The 23,714-nt window shown below is 46.3% G+C and overlaps 1 long non-coding RNA gene across 2 annotated transcripts; it reads left to right on the forward strand.

The window, feature by feature from the left end:
- Nucleotides 1-2,389: 2,389 nt before the first annotated feature.
- Nucleotides 2,390-23,491, forward strand: LOC146356983 (uncharacterized). 2 transcript variants are annotated; one of them, XR_014788199.1, is made up of 4 exons: nucleotides 2,390-6,539; nucleotides 18,450-18,500; nucleotides 19,458-19,625; nucleotides 22,635-23,491. It is a non-coding gene; the product is annotated as an uncharacterized LOC146356983 (long non-coding RNA). The 2 variants fall into 2 exon arrangements; XR_014788200.1 differs by lacking the exon at nucleotides 19,458-19,625.
- Nucleotides 23,492-23,714: the final 223 nt, after the last annotated feature.

Below are 23,714 nucleotides of genomic sequence, written 5' to 3' on the forward strand. Positions count from 1 at the left end.
CAAACTCAGAGGCCAGACATAATTCAAGGCTGCCAGGAGCTATATTAGAAAGTGCTGACCTTTTCTGTGTACTTACTCGTGGAGGCAGGCATCATTTTCTGAGCTCATAAAGCGACGCCAGACAATATCTTCCAACCAGGAGATTGCAACCACTGTTTAGCAATCTGATACATTATCATGCTCTGTTTATTATCCAATTTTCTTGCCTGCTCCAGGCCACTTGCTAGCCAGGTGATTGCTACCTCCTGCATCGAAGATACGCAGCCAGATGGGTTTCCAAACAGCTTAAAACCCTGACCCCTTGTCTTCCTTACCTGCAGCTGTTTCTTTGCACATCCAGGTCTGTGTTTCAGGCCAGATTGCTAGTTGATGAAAGTCACAGTAGTCCTGTTGCCTCCAGTGACTCTTGCTTAGTTTATATCAGCTGGAGATCCTATTCATTACTTTCTATTCTGCACCAACCCTTTCGTGGTCCAGAAAACTATGCACTCACAGGGCCAAGCTGAACTCTATACCAGGTGCTCCCTAATCAATTCCCCACATCTATACACTTTTTCCTCTCCACCCCATTTCCCTGATTGGAATTGCCCACCTCAAGCTTCATTCCCCCACCCCCCGGGGGGGCGGGATGTCTACAGGCATGATACAGGCACAGCTGCATTTCGAAAATGAAATGAAATAGAAGCAAGAGATCAGTCACAAAAGTCCCAGGGAAACCTATAGTTTGAATGCAGCTGTCCTATATATCAGCAACAGTTCATGTTTCCAGTTCTGAACACATTCTCCCAGGGTGGCCATGTGTCCTATTTTGCAGAGGACAGCCCTCTGTATGAAGGACCGTCCGAAGTCTGTCCTCTATTTTGACAGAGCCGGGAGCCCCCTATATAAGAAGGATTGTCTCCTCCCATATAGAACTGCTTGGACCATAAGATCATTTTAAAGTGCCTTTCTCCAGGAGCCCCCACCAAAGAAAGTGAGGTGGATGGATAGTAAGGAGAGGGCACTTTCTGTTGTGGCACTCCAGTTGTGGTATAAGCGTCCCAGAAAACAGAGTGCTGTTTTCGGTGCCAGGGGAAAACCTTTTTATTTTCCCAGGCATTTTTCTTTTTCAGTTTCTGTTGTTTTAAATCTGTTACTGTATTTTAAATCTTCGCAATGCTGCTAGGTTCTATTCGGATATTATTTTTATTTTATACTGTAGTTTCAAACCTTTACACTTTTATACTGTATTTTATTGTGTTGTGTTTTATGGTTTGAATTGTAGTGAACTGCCCAGAGGGTTTCAGCTATTGGGCAGTATAGAAATGTAATAAATAAACAAACAAACAAATAAATATTTGAAGGGCTGTCTAGTCCAAGTGCAGTATAAAGATAAAGAGACATCAGAAGGAAAAGTTGGGCCTTGAAGTTGCCTGTCAACAGCATGTAGACAGCAGACTTTGCAAGGTGCACAGGTCACCCAGTCATAGTCTTCCACACTGCTGGCATATACTGTCAGTAATATGACAATGGAACCAAGTACCGCGGGAGGTGGTGGGCTCTCCCATGCTGGAGCATTCAAGATGAAGCTGGACAGCCATCTGTCAAGGGTGCTTGGACTTGGATTCCTGCACTGAGCAGGGGGTTGGACTCGATGGTCTTATAGGCCCCTTCCAGCCCTACTATTCTATGATTCTGTGACTGTATTTCTCCTTAAATGATGATGATAACAATGATGATGATGATAACAACAATGACCACAATTGAAACCATACATATAATTAAGCCTGTGCAAATTTTGTGCATATCAGTGTCCTCTTTTTTTGGTGATGCATGTCCTCTTATTTGGCAATTCATAAGTTATCACCCTACATGCTCCCCTTCTCTTTCCTTGTCCGATTTTGCAAAACTGGATATTATTTTGTGTCTTTTAGCTTTTACTTCCATTGGTTGAATATGTTATTCATAATGCCTCTAATATTGTGCATATTAAGCTTTCCTGGCCCCCAAGCTGCACGTATTTAAATATGCACATTTTTAACTTCCTTTTTGCACATACCACAAAATGGTGGGTGCTCACCCGACGGGATTGAGGTGAGTCTGGGCAACTTGCCAAGCTCATGGGTGGCCCAAGCATGGGCCCGGGGGGTGGGCAAGCAGAGGCCACACTTCTGCAGGCACCCAGAGTACCCTAGCTGGGATGGGTTCTCACATCCCTGTTTCCAAGCTTGCAATGTGATCCGCAGACCCCCAAAATGCATTCGACAGAATGTGTACATTTGAAAAATGTGCATGAGACAAATGTGTACTTTTGAACAGTGTGCACAAGCTCTCCTGGATCATTGGGAGAAGAGTGTGTGTATTTCAAAGATGTGCACAGTTGATGCATACATATGGAAAAAACTATGCAAGATTTCCATGCAAAAAGGGGGGGAAAGCAAAGCTTGCAATCTGATACGGACTCGAGTTGGATCAAGCTTCAAGATGGGACTCGGAGAACTTTGGGGAGCTCAAGTTCGGCTGATTCTTGCAAGCTTAGCTACCGCCAGTTCCTGTTTCTACAACCACCACTTTTTTCAGCACAATTATCTTGCTTCTCAGCTTTTGCAATTGACCCAGGGGGCATCTGTTATCATAGACAGACAGACAGGCAGGCAGGCAGGCAGATAGATATGTGTGTGTGTGTGTGTGTGTGTGTGTGTGTGTGAGAGAGAGAGAGAGAGAGAGAGAGAGAGAGAGAGAGAGATTAACAACAAAGTATTAAAAAATATATTTAAGCGAAACATTTCGGCTTCTGCCTTCATCAGTTGCTGTGCTGTTCACTGCATATCAGGAGTGGCAGTTTGGAACACCTGGAGATCAAAGTTCCTCAGGTGAAAAACAAAAAAACAGAGGTATGAGTAGTATAATGCCTACAAATTGTCCTCCAAATTAAGGCTATTGGGACTAAGAGTTCTCAGACTGTAGATACAGACATTTTCCCTTTTATCAAGTATATCAGGGTCTTTGTTTATTCTTTTGGAATTCATATATATATATATATATATATATATGAAAGATAGAAAGACTAACAACAGAGTATTCAAAATATATGTTTACGCTAAACTTTTTTTATATACTCTGTTAATAGTTTTTCAGCCTTTCTTATATATTTTACCTTAAGACTGGCTGCATCTACTGTGGATCCAGACCCACCTTGTTGCTTTGCTGTTGTGCCGCTTTACACCATCCTCTCTCTCTCTCTCTCTCTCTCTGGAACATTGTGAAGAACTAGTATATCTGCATTTCCAACCTTGCAAGGTAGGACAGACTACACAACACCCATTGTCTATATTCCTCAGAGGTAGCGCCACCATTATTCACATGTATTGTCAGTATCCCTTAGCCTGCAACGGTGAGAATACAGTTTTGTGATTTTTTTTATATATGGAGAAGGATAAACCCCATTTTCAGGGCCTTTTTTATACAACCAGGTGAATGTGGTTCGGTTCAGAGCATGGTGTGAAGTCAATGCGCAGAAAAGGTAAGAGAACCGAATCAGCTCCAGTTTCTAGTTGAATGAATTTACTAAAGTTCAGAAACAGTCAGTTGCTATGAAAATAAAATGAACATAAAGATTTGCTCACTAAAACATATCAAGAGCCAAATAATTATTCCCTAAAGCAGATTTCAGGTGGATGGAAGGAGAAAGTCCACACCTGGGTTCTGAGGATTCCCTCAATGCCCCTCTCCTTCAGCCAGTCTACCTTATTTATTTATTTATTTATTTATTTACAATATTTATATACTACATCAAAAATTTTGGATTGGTGAACAGCAAAGATAAAAGAATAAAACACCATGTTAGAACAATGAAAACATTCTAAAAGAAACAAGTCCCGATAAGACCGGATTTGATAAACTGCAGCTGGCCACTCAAGGAAGGCTTCCCCAAATAACAATGTCTTCAGGAGGGACCAGAAAGAATACAATGTTGGTGCCTGCCTGACCTCCAAAGGCAGGGAATTCCACAGGAAGGGGGCCACCACACTGAAGGCTCTTTTCTTGGTGGACTCCAGCCAGGCCATGGGTCCATGTGGAACTACCACCCAGGCCATTGGTGGTGAGAAGGTACCTCCAGGGTGGTACCTTCTCACTGCCATTGTCACTTGCCGCTCTCGCTCCTCAATGTCTTCTTCATCATTGCTACCACTTGCTTGCTTGGCAGGCAGGAAGCCAGTGAGCAATTCAGCAGCAGCATCTGCTGCTGCTCCCACTCTCCACCACCGTTGTCTGGACCAAAGTGAACAGGCAGGTTGCAGTGGTGAAAAGGAGGAGAAACTCCAGAAAATCTTTTCAGTGAGCCCCTGTTGGGGTGTGGGCCTTTGGCTGGTGCCTATCCATGCCTAGCCTTGATGCCAGCCCTGAAATGGATATACCAGTGTAGATTTGGGTGTCTACAGCAGCCTGGCCATGTTATTTGCTCAGAGACACTTCTAGAAGGCAGGGGGGGGAGGTTGGTTTGACACAAACTGCAGCTAGGAAGCTTCCATATACTGAGTTAGACCATTGGTCCATCTAGCCCAGTGTTGTTGACACGAATTGGTACCATCTCTCCAAGGTTTCCAGCAGGAGTTTTTCCAGCCCCATCTGGAGATGCTGAGGATCAAACTTGGATCCTTCTGCATGTCATCTGACCTTGAGCTACATCCCCTCTGGGAGGCAAATTTGTCCCTGAAGTCTCCAGACTCTGAGCCCTATTTCAGAAGGGATAAGCGCTGAAAGAAAACTGAGTCACCTTGATGCCAAAATTTAAAAAAAAAGAGGAAAACTGCCAAAAAGATTATATCAAGTGTGTAAATAGACTGTCAAAAATAAAAGGCAGAAAGGCAGAAAAAAGACCAAGCCAAAGAATCATTTACATGCCTAATTAAGAGGGGGGAAAGATATAATCTCACCCTATTAATGAGACAGCAGAAGGAGAAAAACAAAATGGGTTTATTTCACCACAGGCAAAAAATATCAGATCTGCCTCCCAGCCCCCTTCGGCTTCCCAAGTTAAATTGAAGTAGTAAACCAGCCCTTGGTAAAGATTGAAAGAGAAATATTATTCTCTCTCTCTCCCTCCAAGCCACCCATGTGCTGGCTTCCATTTGAGATACAGGAATATAAGGAAGTGTGGTTTTTAAAGCAAAACACCTCCCAGCAGTTCCCAAAACTTTAATTTGTGAAGGGTGGGGGCCGGGGCATGAAAGGAGGAGTCATAATGAGTGGCAACAGACGGCAATTTAACAAGCAAGATAGGCAGCTGAGAAATTTGAAAAAAAGAAACCAAATATAATTCAGACTGCTTTGGGCAATAACTTTCCTCTCAGGTTTGGCACTGAATAGTCAGGGAATGCTGCCAAATTACATTTCTGAAGTGTGTGTGCTTTTTTTTTTCTTCTTCATTTTCTTTTTCTAATGCCTTGCATGCCAATAGAGCAAAGAATCGTGTTCCTACTCCAAGTAGAAAGTAATTTAACCAATGGGAGGTGAAGGGGATGTTTCTGAGATGATATCACATGAAAGAAAACAGCTTCATCTTTTATATTCTTTGTTTGCTTCTGTAAGCACTTGCTAAAAATGCAATGAATGATCTCGGCCTAAATAATGGTGCTTTTTCCACATGCAGTCCCAGAAGCTGGGATGCAGCAGGAGATATCTGATTCCAAAAATACTGTCCTAATGAGAGGGGACAAGAGGCAGGTGAAGCAACTCAAAAACCTCGTGGCTCAGGAGCGGAGCCTGAAAGGAGGTCAGGGGAGGAGCTTAGATGAAATCTGCAAGGTCATCAGTGGAGCCAGGGCCAAATATGGCAAATTATAGGTGAAGCCCTGGCAGAACTCAGAATGCACTGCCTTCTCAGACTCTAATGTGGATTAACAGAGCCTCTTCCATGATGGGCTGTGCATTTGGTTCAGTCCCTTCTAGCTTTCCACAAGCTTTTCCCGAAGCAGAGCATTAGCCAGATTCAGGGAGGAAAGAAAGAATGAAAGAACAAAAGAATGAAAGAACAAAAGGATGAAAGAACAAGAAGCCAAACATGTTTTTGGCCTATAAAGCTTTACATGGCTGCAATATCTGATGAAGTGTCTCTCCCAGCATGAACCTACCTGTATACTGTGGTCATTATCAAAGGCCTTCCTCCAAGTGCCTCCTCTGAGGAAGGCTCAGAAGGTGGCAACCAGGGAGTGGGCCTTCTCAGTGGTGGGCCACCAATTATGAAATGATCTCCCCAGTGAGGCCAGCCTGGCACCAATATTGCTGTCTTGTTGGTGCCATGTTAAGACTTTGCTCTACTCTCAGGCATTTGGCAGTGTATGATAAGGAGTTTAATCGGGTTGAAGGATTTCTTATTGTTGATTGTTAAAATTGCATATGCACTCTCTGTGTGTGTGATCTCTTTATATGTTTGTATCTAAATGTGTTTTATATTATCTACAATATTGTATTTTTAAGGTTTTGAATCTTGGTAAACCATCCAGAGAGCTTTGGCTATTGAGCAGTATAGAAATATAATAAATGAAATGAAATAACAGGTAAGCTGGTACCTGTCTGGTCCATGCCTGGATAGGAGAGATGTTGGGACACAATCTATTATAGGGGGTCACAGGGAACGAGGACTGGGGGTTAAATCAGGCTGGTTGAGTATCCCATCAAGCACTCAGAAAACTGCTTGAGAATTGTCAAGTGTCTGAGTGGAACAAAGAGCTCACTTTATTTCTGAGGTAGAAGGGAGGGGTGAGGTGCACCCCTATTAAGAAAATCCTAAAGCCACCACAGACATTCGAACAGCACAATGAAAGCCACCTGAAACCATCTGAAGTGCTTTTTGAAATTTAAGAAAAGAAATCACAGAGAGAAACCCAAATGTGGCTCCACTTTCTTACCCAGCAAACCCTTACTGTGGAGGAAACTATGGGGCCTGGGTTCAACAAATAGTGGGTTGGATGAGGAGGAAGAACGCCAGGGAGCCCCAAAATGCTGTGCAGTGCCTCCAGACCACCAGCCCCCACATTTCCTGAAAAGAGGTACAGTAGATGAGGTGGCGGGGGGGAGGGGGAGAAGGCAAGTTAGTAAAATTGAAAGAAAAAGAACTAGGATTTATTTAACATGGAGAGGGAAGGTGGTGATGGACAAATCTATTTGTTTTGCTTTCTATAATGCACACATTTTCAAACATGAGTTCAGTTCATCCTATTTCCACATCAGTTTGCAGGGTTTTTTTAAAAAAACTGTCATCATACATGCCAGGTAGGGCCCACCGCCCCTTGCAGGGAGGAGGCCTTCACATATACAGCTGTCCACACAAAGGCTTCCATGCAACCTGGATCCCTCCAGAATCAGGGTTCCAGTTTGCGTGGAAGTCTTTGTATGTACAGCTATATACAGGAAGGCCTCCCCCCTGTAGACGTCTGCAACTTATGTGCAGATGCCAGGAGGAGGAGCTATTTGGTCTGAGTGACATCAGGGGTGGGACTAGGCAGTGTGGCCCTGTTTCTTGCTCCTGTGTTGTTCTAGCCTAAATAGCTCTAATGATATATAAGAACATTTCCCGTCAGCTGGATCCCTATGAGGAAACAGCCATCAGAGAGACTACTTTTATGTGTAGCAGGATCTTATTTTTAAACGGAGATAAATGTCATTCTCATCTAAAGCACACAAATGAGATCATTAAAGGGTTTCCTCTGTCTGTGGGTGAGTCACAGTTCAGGCAGGGATGCGATCCAGATGCCTAGATAAACACATGAAAGGGGATTTAAGTGCATTCTTCATGATTTCAGTCCTTATAGGAGTACTCTGAAGGAAGGTATAGGGAGGGAACTGTGGCTGGCTCCATCAGTGCAATGTGGAAAGGAACCAAAGACTTCTCAAGAAGACAAACCAGCATTCACAATGTTACCTAGATAGATAAAAATTTCTGCCCACCAACGTGAACCACCTACTATGAGAAAAGGAGTATGGGGAAATAGAAAAACAAGATTAAACAACTGGAAAATAACAGGGAAATCCCTTTAAGGGTGCCAAACAATTTAAGATAATAGAATGGAACGATTCCTGTAGAATCATAGATCTACCACTCACCATGTAGGTAATGCAACACAAATATAAGGTTCCACTGTGGGTAGGCAAGTATGAGATTTCTGGTTTTGCTCACAAAATGTGTGAGCATGCCCCGCTCGAAGCCTCAAATGCAAGTGTGAGTGCAAGCATGTGTCCACCAAAAATATTAGCAAATTGTCAAACAGACGCTCCTATTTGTCTCGAGCTTGGGTCTAGGGATGGTGGTGGGAGTGGGGACAGCCCTTCAGCAGGCACCTGGAGAACCTGAGCTGGGGTGTGTTCGCACATTCCTAATCATCTTTTCCCGTACTCACCCCCGCCCCAGCTAAATAGTCCCAGCCATTGTAACATTTCCTCAAGCTTGGAGGAACTCACAGAGACAGAAGCAAACCATTCTTCTAGAGATATGTGTAAAGGGTCTTCCACTAAACACTGAGCTTTGTAGAGGCTGTCTGACACTGCCAAAGCTCATTCATTTGTGTGTGTGGGGAGGGTGTTCCTTTTCCTAAATGCAACAACTGTGGCAGTTAACTTTGCTGCCAAAGAGGGGGTTGTGTGTGTGTGGGGAGATTATGTTAAGTTTTATAATGCCATTTACTGTTTTGTTCTACCTCAAACGCAAAGAAGTTATTAATTTTTAAAACCCCTCAAGGACTTTATAACAACCAAGCGCATGGGAGGCTTCCTTCCTCCAGTGCTTTTACAATCACAGTGCTTTATGCCCACAAACCAGAAACCAAAACTGACTACAAATGCGATGAAACAAAAGTGAAAGAGACTGTATCCTTTCAGCAGCGAGAGGGTAAAAGAGGCAAATACAAGAACTCATGAAAACTGAATTAGGCGGTTAAAGTTCTTTCTGTTTAAATAGCTTGAGCGGCCCCTCTTTAGTAGCATCAGTGAAGTCTTCCTTTAATTACATTATGCCCTTGCAACGGTCCACTAAACCTGAAGGAGATTCTCTATATAGCCACTTACATTGTGATGTCATTCAGGTATACTGGGCCTGGTGGCCAAATAGGAATGGACAGATGCACCCCCGTCTGCTCCCTTTGGGCAGTCAATGAGCTGTCCTCCCTGCCTGCCCGAGTGAGCCATGCTGTGGCAGCTGCAGGATGGCTCAGCGATTGCCCAAGAAGCACTGTGAAGCCATCGGTCATCTTTCATAGCTCCAACTGTGTGCGGAAATCATGGCTCGGGTTACTTCCGCATATCTGAAGTTGTGCCTATGTCTGCCTTAAAGGGGCAAGAACTCAAGATTACAGCATAATGGACCCTTTACACTGTAAACTTGAGTCATTGTGCCTTTAAGGCAGCCGTGGACATAACTGCAGTTATGCAGGAGTAACCGAGCTGTGATTGTGCGCACAATCGCAGCTTGGTAAGGGGACGGACAGCCTTGCTGCGCTTTCCACAGGTAGCTGCCCAAGCAAGTGAGCCCCATGCAGCCTGGCAAGCAGGGTCTGGGTGGCTGGAGAGGGGGGAGTCTGTTGGACTCCACCCCCTCCTCGGACACCTGCACCATCACTATAGCCAAATAGTCACTTCTCTAGATGAATGTGCAAAAACTAGTAATGGAAGTGGGCAAGTTTTAAGTACAAGCTCCCACAGTTTTAAGAACGTCATCCCCATTTTGAGTTGGACCAACACATCATTGAACTTTGGCTCTTGCCCCAAATGGGGACAGTTCAGCTTTTTATGTTTTATGGTTATGTACTGTTTTATGTTTGTGTTGTAAGCTGCTCTGGTTACAAGAGTAAAAAGTCATCACCATCACCTAAAAGAAGTACATATGAGAAAAGAGAGGGTGTAACTGGCATTGTAAAGGACTTGCTTGATAAATTTATGATGTGCCAGCTCTCTGAAGAGCTACACCCCCATGCTGATCTGACTAAAACAATGGTGCAGGACCTCAGGGTCAGGAGCCAAAGGTGCAGGACCATCTAGGGGCAGGACCATCTAGGGCCAGGACCAAAGGTCCACAGCCAAAGGGCCAGGAACTCAGGGTCAGCGGCTGAATCCAGCCCACCTGGGGTCCATCTGGCTTCCACATTTTCTACCATGTTGGTACAATAATGCATTCTTTGGTAGATGCTCTCATAATTCATTAGATGCAAAATGCATCTAGATTTACAAATGTGTCCAAATCAGTATCACTGGGCAATGAGTGGTGCTAAGCATTTGGGCACCGTGGATGGGCCTCAACTCAGTGTTGACCCCATTTGTTTGTTCATTTGTTTGTTTTAGAATATTTATATACCACTACCCGTTTTAAAGTGGTTTACAGCTAGGGATCCTGGAGAAATTTGAGATGGATTAAAATAGGGATGTACGAAAGGCACTTACCTTTTGCGGATTATGTTGATGGGGGGGGCGCTCCGTCCCTCCCCCCGGAATACTGGATGAGAGGGGAGGCGCTCCGTTCTCCCCCCCCCCCCAGAATCCTGGCCGGCCGGCTGTGCTCCACAGGGATTCTGCGGAGTCGCCGGCCGGCTCCACCAGCAGCCGGACATCCGGCAGCTTGCTAGCAGGAACGGAAATGGCGGCGGCCGTAGCCACCGCCGTTTGCGTCCCTGCAGTCAGCTGTGATAGGCTACGTAAATGTTTATGTAGCCTATCACGGCTGACTTAAAACAACAACAACAACAATGCGCGCACGCAAATGGCGGCAGCCCCGGCCGCCGCCATTTGCATTCCTTATTTTGCATTCCTTATTTTGGCACATCTTAGTCTACGTCAAGATTTACATAGACTAAGACAGCGAAAATATGCTATTTGTATTCCCCTTATTTTCGCCCCCCGGAATCCGTGGCAGAATGGTCTCATGCCCCCCGCCTGCCCCGCGGAACCCCCCAGGATGGCATTTACTCGGGGCGATGCAGCGGCAGTGGCAGTGCGGCGGCAGCGGAAGGTGTGGCAGCAGCAGAAGGTGCGGTGGCGGCGGAAGGGGCGGCGGGGCGGCAGCAGGTGCTGCAGCGGGTGCAGCAGGGGCAGTGGTGGGGTGGGGGCATGGGTGGCGGAAGGTGTGGCAGCGGGGGGGCAGGTGCAGCAGCGGGGGTGGCAGTTGCAGTGGTGGGGGTGGTACTTGCGGCAGCGGTGGGGGCGGCGGCACCTGGTCTCCTGACCAGCCACGGCTGGGCGCAGCGTACGCAAATGGCAGCGGCTACGGCGGCCGCCATTTGCATTCGCTATTTTAAGCCATTCTAGCCTATGTAAATATTTACGTAGGCTAGAACGGCAAAAAATAGCGAATGCAAATGGCGGCCGCCATAGCCGCCATTTGTGTACACGGTTTTTTTTTACTTTGCCGTGATAGGCTACATAAATATTTATGTAGCCTATCATGGGTTAGTACAGGGATGCAAATGGCAGCGGCTATGGCTGCCACCATTTGCATTCCTGCTGCCCAGTGGCCAGATGTCTGGCTGCAGGCAGAGCCGGCCAGCGGCTCTGCGGAATCCCCGTGGAGCGGAGCTGGTCGGGCAGGATTCCGGCGGGAGGGATGGAGTGCCTCCCCTCCTGTCGAGGATTCTAGGGGGAGGGATGGAGCGCCTCCCCCACCACCATGAAGCAGATCCGCCAAATAGTAAGTGACTTTTGTACATCCCTATATTTACAGCAAATTATGAAACAATATATCCTTATAAAAGCACAATAACTAGGGATGTCAGAGAATTCCCCGAGGGATCTCGGTGAGGCCGAATGCCAGTGCATTCGGCCCACCAAAATCCATCGTGGAACGAAGCCCCCACCCCATGAAAGCACGCAGGATGAAGTCCCCGCCGCCCCCACCCAATGAAAGGCGCACGAAACGGAGTACTTACCTGCTCCTGTCCGCACTGCTTTGCGAATGGCAGCCGTCCTGTGGCCGCCATTTGCTTCCCCCTCTTCAAGCCATGATAGGGTACGTAAATACTTACGTAGGCTATCACAGCTAACGCAGGGACACCATTTGCTGGAAACCCCAGCATACGCAAATGGTGGCAGCTACCACCATTTGCATACGCTGGGTTTTTTTTCCCCCTGCCATGATCGGCTTCATAAGTATTTACATAGCCTATCACAATGGGGGGGGGTGGAGTTTCCCCCTGCCATGATAGGCTAGGTAAATACTTATGTAGCCTATCATGGCAGGGGGGGGGGGAAACCTAGCATACGCAAATGGCGGTAGCCACTGCCATTTGCGTACGCTGGGTTTTTCCCCCCTGCCATGATAGGCTACGTAAATATTTACATAGCCTACCACGGTTCAATACAGGGACACAAATGGCCGCAGCTATGACAGCCTCCATTTGCGTCCCTGCAGGGCTGCCCAGCGGCCGGATGTCCGGCTGTGGATGGCCGGTGATGGCAAGCAGCTCAGCGGCTTGGCCGCAGAGCGGAGCCGGCCGGGCAGGATTCCGGCGGGAGGGACGGAGCGCCTCCCCCCCACTGTGGATGCCCCTCAGCGGAGCAAGGTAAGGGATTTGTACATCCCTAACAACAACACCTAGACAAGTGAATGGTTAGGAAAAGCCAGGGTAAACAAGTGCAGTTTTAATAATCATCCGAAGTAGGGATGTCAGAGAATTCCGCCATGGATCTCAGTGAGGCCGAATGCCAGTGCATTGAGCCCCCTGAAATCCATGGCGGAATTAAGCCCCACCCCACCCCATGAAAGGCGTGCGAAACGGAGCATTTACCTGCTGCTGTCTGCGCTGACTTGCGAATGGCAGCCGCGTCTGCAGCCGACATTCACTTCCTCATTATAGCGGTGATAGGCTACATAAATAATTACTTAGCCTATCACAGCAAATGCAGGGACGCCATTTGCATCCCTGCAGAGGCCGTGATAGGCTACGTAAGTATTTATGTAGCCTATCACGGCTTCACTAAGGGAATGCAAATGGCCACTACGCCATTTGCGTTCCTTTTCTTTCTTTTTTTTTTTGCTGTAATAGCCTACGTAAGTATTTACGTCGGCTAAAACGATGGGAAAAAAAGGGAACGCAAATGTCAGCTGCTGTAGCCGTCGCCATTTGCATCCGCTGTTGTTGTTGTTGTTTGCCATGATAGGCTACGTAAATATTTTTATAATATTTATAATATTATAAAATACAGGGACAAAATACAGGGACCCAAATGGCGGTGGCTACAGCAGCCGCCATTTACATCCCTGCAGGCTGCCCAGCGGCCAGATGTCCGGCTGCAGGCGGCCCCGGCTGGCGTCTCTGCGGAATCTCTGCGGAGCGGAGCCAGCCAGATAAAATTTCGGGGAGAGGGACAGAGCGCATCCCCTCCACCGCGAATGTCACCCTTCAAATAGGTAAGTGACTTTCGTACATCCCTAATCCAAAGCACATGATTGTCACTCCCTGAGGGAAGGTCATTCCAGAGGGAGGGTGCCACAACAGAGAAGGCTGATTGCCATGTTGCTGCCAGGTGGGACTCTGCAGGACGTGGCATGCACACAAGGCCTCCCCTGAAGATTGTAGTGGTCTAATGGGTCTCTATGGAGGGAGATGATCTTTCAGATAACCTGGTCCTAAGTTGTTTAGGTCCCACATGGTCAATAATAATACCTTGAACCTGGCTATATAGCAAACTGGCAGCCACTGCAGGTCTTTCAGCACAGGTGTTATATGTGCATAGGAAGCTACTCAGTTCCACAGCCTCACTGCAGCATTCCACATTAGCTGCATCTTTGGAACCAGCTTCAAGGGCAGCCCCACATAGAGAGCATTACAGTAGTCCAGTCTTGATGTTATCAACCCATGTATCACAGTGATTAAGCTATCCCTGTCTAGGAATGGGCACAGTTGATGTACAAGCCAAAGTTGGTGAAAGGTACTCTGTGTCATGGAAGCCACTTGGGCTTCTGAAGACAATAATCAATCTAAGAACACTCCTAAACTGTGTATCCATTCTTTTGAGGGGAGGGTGTTACAACCTCATCCAGAACAGGTAAGCTCCCTAATTCCTGAACCCAAGTACCCCTTACTCACAGTGCCTCCATCTTATTGGCATTCATCTGCAGTTTATTGGCCATCACCCAGCCCACTCCTCCATCTAAGCACTGGTCCAGGTCATGCATAGCTTCTCTTGATTCACAAGTAATGGAGAAATAGAGCTGACTGTAGGGATGTACGAAAGTGACTTACCTTTCGCGGATTATGTTGATGCTGGGGGGGAGGTGTTCCATCCCTCCCCCCGGAATCCTGGCCGGGGCGGAGGCACTCCGTCACTCCCCCCCCCGGAATCCTCAAACGACCAGCTGTGCTCCGCAGCAGCACCGCGGAGCAGCCGGCCAGGCCCAGCCCAGCCAGGCCAGAGCTATCCGCAGCCGGATTTCTGACCGCAGAGGGCTCTGGGTAAAAAAAACAAAAAAACACTTTTGATTCCCCGTTTTAGCCTATGTAAAGATTTACGTAGGCTAAAATGGTGAATGAAAAAGGGACGCAAATAGCACCCGCTACACTATTTACGTTCCCCTTGATTTTCGCCGTCATAGTCTACGTAAATATTTACATAGATTAAGACGACCAGAAAGAAGGAACGCAAATGGCGGCGGCCATAGCCCCCGCCATTTGTGTATGCGTGTTTTTTTTTAAAACCCACCCCCAACCATGTTAGGCTACGTAAATCTTTACGTAGCCTATCACATCTTTTTTTTTTTTTCCACAAGCCTGGAAATGGCAGCAGCGGCTGCCGGTCGGAAGACCGGCCGCCGCCTTCGCCAGAGCTGCCGCCGGAGCCACTGCTGCCTGGAAGATCCGCCCCAGGTAAGTCTCATCCCAGGGGGGATCCATGGGGGGGTGGGGGGGCAGGCCATTCCGCCACAGATTTTGGGGGGCTGAATGCACTGGCATTCGGCCTCACCGAGATCCGTGGCGAAATTCTCTGACATCCCTAGCTGACTGTCATCAGCATACTGGTGACTTCTTGCCCTAAGACTCCTAAAGACCACACAGAATGGCTTCATATATATATTAAATAGCAATGGAGACAAAATGGTACCTCGTGGCACCCCAAAGCATAATTGCCAGGTGGCAGGGTACAGCCACCCAATGCTACTCTCTGGACCCTACCTTGCAGGTAGGAATGGAACCACTGTAAAACTGTGCTGTCCAGTTCCCAATCCACAGAGGATACCATGGTCAATGGTATCGAAAGCCAGGAGGATACCATGGTCAATGGTATCAAAAGCCACTGAGAGATCAAGTAAGAGTAACAGTCCATCTGCACTCCATCTGTCTCTCTCTCCTGGTAAAGCCCATCCCTCAGGGTGACCAAGACCAATTCTGTCCTGTATCTATGACTCTAGATAATTAGTATCCTCCAAGAATATCTGTACCTGGTTCATCACCACCCTCTCAAACACTTTGCCCCCAAAAGGGGTATTAGTGAATGAGGAATAGTTGTTATAAATCTCTGGAACCAGTGAAGGCTTTGATGAGGCTATAGGACTCATCGAAATGCCAACCTGGAGGGCAGGAGTAGAAAGGGGCATGGAGGTGGAGAAAGCTATTTTTGAACTAAAACTTTGTATTATGAACTTGCCTTTAGCTGAATAGGGGTTTTCCCCCCCACATTCTGCCAAATTGCTCCCAGTCTGAAGGAAGCATAGGGTTAACAGTTAATATGAAACTATTTGAAACCTCCTAAGTAGGTTGCTCAAGGCAATGATGATACCCCAGATTGGGAAAGCATTCATTGATGAACAGTAATTGCTAAATCTAATTAAAATCACATACTACTTTAATGATCTAAAGTACATTAATGATACTTCAGTTATTTGGTACCTTGAATACCGGCCTAAATCTGCATGAATCTGCATGGCCTAAAATCATTTTACATTGTCTGGATTTCTAAGGATTTTTTTAAAAAAGTTTGTTACTTAATAGAGGATGGGAAGATGAATCAAAATTAGTCATTCAAAGAGCATCTTCCATTTGTTCCCTGGCAATTTGCCAGCCCAGATTTGGATTCTATTATGTTATTTCTGATAATTTACTATACTGTTTCCTAAACAACCCAGCTCTGGGAACAAGCCCAGCTTCAGGGTACTGAGAATATGTGAAACATACACACTATGCTGAATATGGAGTGAAACGTATATACTATAATGAATATGGAGTAAGAACATTATTCAGATGTGTAAAACAGAAAGGCAGGTCTGATAGAGAAAGCACCAAAATTGTGAATGCCATCAAAAGTCAAACAGAAATCAGAATGACACTTCTAGTCATTAGTACTAAAAGAACCACCCTTCATGGATCACTGCCTTGTTGTGGCGAAGGGGCTTGCATAACTCAGTGAAGCCATAAGCTATGCCATGCAGGGCCACCCAAGACGGACAGGTCATGGCAGAGAGTTCTGACAAAATGTGGTCCACTGGAGAAGGAAATGGCAACCCACTCCAGTATTCTTGCCAAGAAAACCCCATGGAACGTATCACAAGGCTAAAAGATGTAAAGATTACGTAGACTACGGCGAAAATAAGGGCAACGGTATTTGCGTTGCCCTTATTTTCGCTGTAGTCTACGTAAAGATTTACGTAGACTACAGCGACCAAATAAGGAACACGAATGGCGGCTCCCTATGGGGGCCGCCATTTGCGTATGCGCTTTTTTTTTTTTAAGTCACCCGTGATAGGCTACGTGATGATTAACGTAGCCTGTCACGGCTGACTTTGCAGATCTAGCTGTGATAGGCTACGTTAATCGTCACGTAGCCTATCACGGGGGTGTTTTTTTGTGTTTTTTTTACTTTTTATTTCGCGGCCAGGCGAGGCGAGGCGCCTCCTCCCCGGCCTGAATTTCAGCCAGGTGAGGCGGGAAGCCTCCCCCCCGGCCTGAATTTCGGCCGGGCGAGGCAGGAAGCCTGCCCCCCCCAGCCTGAACTTCGGGGGAGCAGCAAAGTGCCTCCCCCCCACCGCGAAGCAAGCTGCGAGACCAGGTAAGTGGCTTTCGTGCACCCCTACATCCTAGAGAGTGAAATCAAGTGGGCCTCAGGAAGCATTACTAACAACAAAGCTAGCAGAGATGACAGTATTCCAGCTGAGCTATTTAAAATCCTAAAAGATGATGCTGTTAAAGTGCTGCACTCAATATGTCAACAAATTCGGAACACTCAACAGTAGCCACAAGACTGGAAAAGGTCAGTTTACATTCCAGTTCCAAAGAAGGGCAATGCCAAAGAGTGTTCAAACTACCATACAGTTGCGCTCATTTCACGTGCCAGCAAGGTTATGCTCAAAATCCTACAAGCTAGGCTTCAGCAGTATGTGAACCGAGAACTACCAGAAGTACAAGCTGGGTTTCGAAGAGGCAGAAGAACTAGAGATCAAATCGCCAACATTCGCTGGATCATAGAGAAAGCAAGAGAATTCCAGGAAAATGTCTATTTTTGCTTCATTAACTACGCTAAAGCCGTTGATTGTGTGGATCACAACAAACTGGCAAATTCTTAAAGAGATGGGAGTACCAGACCACCTTACCTGTCTCCTGAGAAACCTGTACAAGGGACAAGAAGCAACAGTAAGAACTGGACATGGAACAACCGATTGGTTCAAAATTGGGAAAGGAGTACGACAAGGCTGTATATTGTCGCCCTGCTTATTTAATTTATATGCAGAGTACATCATGAGAAATGCCGGGTTGGATGAATCACAGGTCGGAATTAAGATTGCCGGGAGAATTATCGACGACCTCTGATACGCAGACGATACCACCCTAATGGCAGAAAGTGAAGAGGATCTAAAGAGCCTCTTGTTGAGGGTGTAAGAGGAGAGTGCAAAAGCTGGTTTGAGACTCAACATTAAAGAAACGAAGATCATGGCATCTGGCCCCATCACTTCCTGGCATATAGAAGGGGAAGGAATGGAAGCAGTGACAGATTTTATTTTCTTGGGCTCCCAGATCACCGCAGACGGTGACTGTAGCCATGAAATTAAAAGACGCTTGCTCCTTGGGAGGAAGGCTATGGCAAACCTAGACAGCATAGTAAGAAGCAGAGACATCACCTTGCTGACAACGGTCCGTCTAATCAAAGCTATGGTTTTCCCAGTAGTAACATAGGGCTGTGAGAGCTGGACTATAAGGAAGGCTGAGTGCCTAAAAATTGATGACTTCAAACTGTGGTGCTGGAGAAGACCTTTACGAGTCCCCTGGACTGCAAGGAGGTCAAATCAGTCAACTGTACGTAGACTATGACACCTCATTGCTGTTCCCAAATGCAAGCTTCTTTCTGTTGTTCGAACAGGAAAAGCACACATATAGGTGCACATTTTTTAAAAGCAGGCATCCAAATGCATACTTTCTCCCCATTGACTAAAGTGCAAAAAGATGTATCCCCCTCCCCAATGTGCCATTTTAAAGTGCACCTTTTTCTAACACATTTTGCAGACACCATCAGGTTAAGACTTTCCTCTGCTCCCAGGCATTTGACAGCATATGGTAAGATTTCTAATGGGTACTGAGATTTTTTTTTAAACTGTTGGCTTTGCAACATTGTTTTATATTTTTTTATGCAAATGGATTTATAATCCATTATCACATTGTATTTTTAGGGATTTCATCTTTGTAAACTGCCCAGAGATCTTTGGCTATTGGGTGGCATAGAAATGGAATGAATGAATGAATGAATGAATGAGTCAAAAGTTTGGGAATATGCATGTTTTGTCCCCAAAATGTGCTTGTGTGTGAGTTTGAGTTGAGCATGGCAAGCTCTGAAGTAGGGATGTACAAAATGTACTTACCTTTCCACGGATTATGTTTATGGTGGGGGGGAGGCATTCCATCCCTCCCCCCGGAATCCTCGACGGGGGGGGGAGGTGCTCCGTTCCTCCCCCCTGGAATCCTTGATGGCTGGCTGTGCTCCACAGCGGCTCCATGGAGCAGCCGGCCAGGCCCAGGCCAGAGCCGTCCACACCCGGATTTCCGGCTGCGGAGGGCTCTGGGTAAAAAACACACACACAAAAAACACCGTGTATGCAAATGGCGGTGGCTACGGCCGCCGCCATTTGCATTCCTTCTTTTTGGCCATCTTAGTCTACGTAAATATTTCCACAATACAAAAATTGTCTTAGTCTATGTAAAATTTTCCACAAGCCTGGAAATGGTGGCAGCAGCAGCCAGTCGGAAGACCGCCCGCCACTGCCGCTGCCACCGGAGCTGCCGCTGCTCGGAAGATCCACCCCAGGTAAGTCTCATCCCGGGGGGGATCCACGGGGGGGGCAGGGGGTGGCAGGCCATTCCACCACAGATTTTGGAGGGCCAAATGCACTAGCATTCGGCCTCACCGAGATCCGTGGTGGAATTATCTGACATCCCTACCAAAAATAAGGAATGCAAATGGCGGCAGCCATAGCCGTCACCATTTGCTTACGCGGGTTTTTTTTTTTTTTAACCCAGCCATGATAGGCTACGTAAATCTTTACGTAGCCTATCACATCTTGGAAAACAAAAAAACCCACAAGTCTGCAAATGGCGATGGCGGCAGCCGGTCGGAAGACTAGCCCCCGCAGCCGCTGCCACCACAGCCGCTGCTGGAGCCGCCGCCACCCGGAAGATCCGCCCCAGGTAAGTCTCGTCCTGGGGGGGGGATCCATGGGGGGGCAGGGGGGCAGGCCGTTCCGTCACAGATTTCGGGGGGCCGAATGCACTGGCATTCTGCCTCACCGAGATCCGTGGTGGAATTCTCTGCCATCCCTACTCTGAAGCTTTAATGAATGGAAACAAAAAATGCTGTACATCCTTACTCATCCCTAGGTGGAAGTCAATAACCCATCACCAGTGTTGGGGTAAGGTTCAACTGACAGTCCAGTCAGCTTCTGTATGTGGACTGGTGAGGGTGTGCCATTTTGTCCTTTACTTGTAACAGCCCTGCCTGGCTGCTGTACATTTGAATCAGCACCAGGTTCTATAGAAATGTAATAATCTTACAAATTTTTTTATATTGCTAAAATTGAGTTTCTAAGTGATACGTGATTTAATATCTATTCTTCATTCCTTTGTTCTTTACAAACTAAGGGTGTGTTCTTCCTGGTGTGTGTGTGTGTGTGTGTGTGTGTGTGTGTTAAGCCATAAAATCTCAATATAAAGAAAATTATCTCAGCATTTATATGAACACCTTACATTTTCCAGTTCCAAAAAAGAGAGAGAGAAATGAAAAACAAAACAAAAACTCCTGACTTCTCTGTTCTTCATTTCACCTCCTTATGGATTTGACCATCTGCATCAATTGAGTTTCCAAGACATATAACTCATTAACCTTGCCATATTTTCAGCTTATCAACCACGTATGCACCAGCTTTAATCATTCCTCCCTCACTCATCATGATTTTCTTTTTCTTTTGGGTATATCTCTTCATTGGCATCCACACATTTGTTAATAGCGTGTTTTTTTTTTCTTCTCTTAGCCCAGAAAAATCAACATGTTTTGCGATGAACTGATGTAATGAGTAAAATCTGGATGAAAAATGCCATTGATTGATGGCATTTAACATTGGATTTATTTATTTTTTTTTAAAAAAGTGTTATCTTTATTTGAGTAAGGATTGCATTCCAGCCACATCCTACTGGCCAAGATGTGAGAATAGGCATTGCATTTTGTGTGTCACATTTGATATGATGTGTTATCACATATCTATCAGCATTTATGTAGCCATAGTTTGTATTACATTTTAGGTCAATGGGTTCCTGTAGTATGAGCGAGTGTGGGTTCCAGCAAGGCCGTGAGCTATGGAGCAGGGAAGGATCTGATTTCAGTGGGGTAGAGATTCCATTCTGGGTTTTAGTTACAACTAGGGATGGATGAATGCACTCGCACGCATCACTAAAAATGGGGGGGTATTTCATTTCAGTTTGTTTGTTTTAATAAGAATTTACCAAAATTTGCAATTTATTTTCATATTCAGGAAAGAAATAATTTAAGCATATATATACAATATGTGTGTGTGTGTGTATGTGTGTGTGTGTGTGTATATATATATATATATATATATATCCTCCCTTGGGCATTGCCAAAAGTAGGGATGTGTGAACCCCCCACTGTCTGGTCTGGGGGGTCCGCTGCAGGCAGTTCGGAGTACTTGGGGCCCCGCAGAGTCCTTCAGAGCTAGGGATGTACGAATCCCTTACCTTGTTCTGGTTCAGGGCATCCGCAGTGGGGGGGAGGCGATCCGTCCCTCCCCCCGGTATCCTCCCCAGTCAACTCCACTCCACTTCAAGGCTGCAGAGCTGCTGGCTGGGGCTGGCCGCAGCAGGACTTCCAGCTGCCGCCGGGCTGCTGCGGCTGCAAATGGTGGCCATCGTAGCGGCTGCCATTTGAGTCCATGCATTAGGCCGTCATAGGCTACGTAAGTATTTACGTAGGTGGCCGCTACGCCATTTGCATCCCTGCCTTTTGCCGTGATAGGCTACATAAATACTTACGTAGCCTATCACGACAAAGAGCAGGGGCGCAAATGGCGTAGCGGCTGCCATTTGCGTCCCTGCCTTTTTCTGTGACAGGCTACGTAAGTATTTATGTAGACTATCACAGCAAAAGGCAGGGACACAAATGGCGGCTGCTATGACAGCCGCCATTTGTGGCCGCAGCAGCCTGGCAGTGCCCGGAAGACGATCTGGAGCTGCCACCGCATCCGCTGCCACATCTGCCACTGCCGCCTCCGCTGCCACCGCCACCTCCGCCGCCAGGTAGGTCCGTCCCAGGGGGATTTCGGGGGTGGCAGTGGAGGGGTAGTCCATTCCGCCATGGACTCTGGGGGGCCAGATTCCAAAGAATTTGGCCTCACTGGAGTCAGTGGCGGATTTCTCCAATATCCCTATTCAGAGCCCTGCTGCGTCCGCTGGGATTGGCAGAGCAGCTTTCTGCCTCCCTATAAGATGTGATACATTAATGGCTGAAGTACAGCCCCATGGGAACTCCTCCGGACCTGGAGGTAAGTGCGGCCAGTCCACTATGGACTCTGGAGGTTGGATTCTTTCGAATCCAGCATCATTTGAGTCTGTGGTGGAATTCTCCAGCATCCCTAGTAAGAACATATGGTTGAGAGAAGCATTAGGTGTATAACGTCTCCAGACTAGTATACTGACTGTTGTATGAGTCACAGAGGGAGATAGACAAGAATTGATTGCTGCTGTTGTTGTTATTCTTATTAGCCTTTATATACTACTTTATTTGCTCAAAAGCCATCAAGACAGTGCACAGAATTTAAAACAATAAAATATTTCAAAAAGAACATGAAAAACATGAAAACATTAAACATTAGAACCACTTAATGGAATGGAATGGATGACTCCAAGCATTTTTTTGTGGGGGGGGGGGATACAAATTTGTAATACCCTCCATATACAAACGACAACCCCATCCCATACATATGACCTCATGGATTATGAAAGAAAAGTTTTTTGTTTTGTTTTTTAATTCTGAAATTACATTTTCTACATGTCTGAAATTATACCACAGCCCACTCTTGAGCTTTTCTACCATGTCCCCAAATAATGCCTCTTTCTTTCTTTCTTTCTTTCTTTCTTTCTTTCTTTCTTTTTTCTTTTTTTTCTTTTTGTTCTTTTTCTTTCACATAGCATCCAGTCTGAAGAAGAATCCTACAAAGCATGCTGATTATTTTATAACTTTTTGTTTGGTCCTGACAAAAGTGTTGTCTTGTTGAGGCTTTTTTTATTTTTTTATTCAAATGGACCAATATGATTGTAACTATTTGATTAATAAACCAATTCACTTTAAAGCTTTATTTCTCTGGCCTGTTTTCATTGCATAATAATTAATTATCTCTCCAAAATGTGTTGCACTTGCAAGTTTACACCCAAAAGACAACATAGTTGGGTGGTTGAACCATTCTTTTCTCATAGTAGAATGCTTGCTGTATTTCATGAGTGCATGATGTAAATCCTATCAGATCCATCCATCCATCTGTCCATCATCTGCCTGCCTGCCTGCCTGCCTGCCTGCCTGCCTGCCTGCCTGCCTGCCTGCCTACCTACCTACCTACCTACCTACCTACCTATCTAATCTATCTGTTTAGTATTCATCTTTGACCAATTTGGTGCTAAACAGAGGAGGGCACCCTCCAGCCCATGGACATAATCTGGTATGTGAAGGGTAGAACAACCTCTGCTGGCCTGTTCCCCTACACGCCCACAGCCCCTCCCCTCCCCAAGCCCTACACCTTGTAGGGATGTCGTGGGATCCTGGTGGATTCCTGCCCACTCAGCCTCCCAGGCTCCAGTCCACGGACCACCACACTTACCCGACTTGGCACATGCCGAGTCAGACAAGCTCAGCAGTCCCCACTCCCTCACCAAGCCACTATTTTGTACAAAATGGCAGCTCATTCCTTTTACATGAAGGGGATTTTTACACATATGGCAACCGTAAAGGTGCCATTTATGCAAATTAGAGGCATAAATGGTCATTTACACCTGTAATTTTGCATAAATGGCCCCTTTATGGCCGCCATTTGGGTAAAAAGCCGCTTTACATAAAGAGAACGAGCCGCTGTTTTTTGTAAAATGGCAGTTCAGCAAGGGAGCAGGCAGCTGTGCTCTGTGTACCAGGAGCCCATGGATCATCTGGAGGTTCACACAGCACAGCGAACAGGGTAGGGCAGCTGGCATGGGTCTATAGAATAGTGCGCAAGGCAGACA

Source organism: Heloderma suspectum, chromosome 1 (assembly GCF_057233095.1).
Source record: "Heloderma suspectum isolate Gila_16-S chromosome 1, 16-S_ref, whole genome shotgun sequence".
Taxonomy (NCBI): domain Eukaryota; kingdom Metazoa; phylum Chordata; class Lepidosauria; order Squamata; family Helodermatidae; genus Heloderma; species Heloderma suspectum.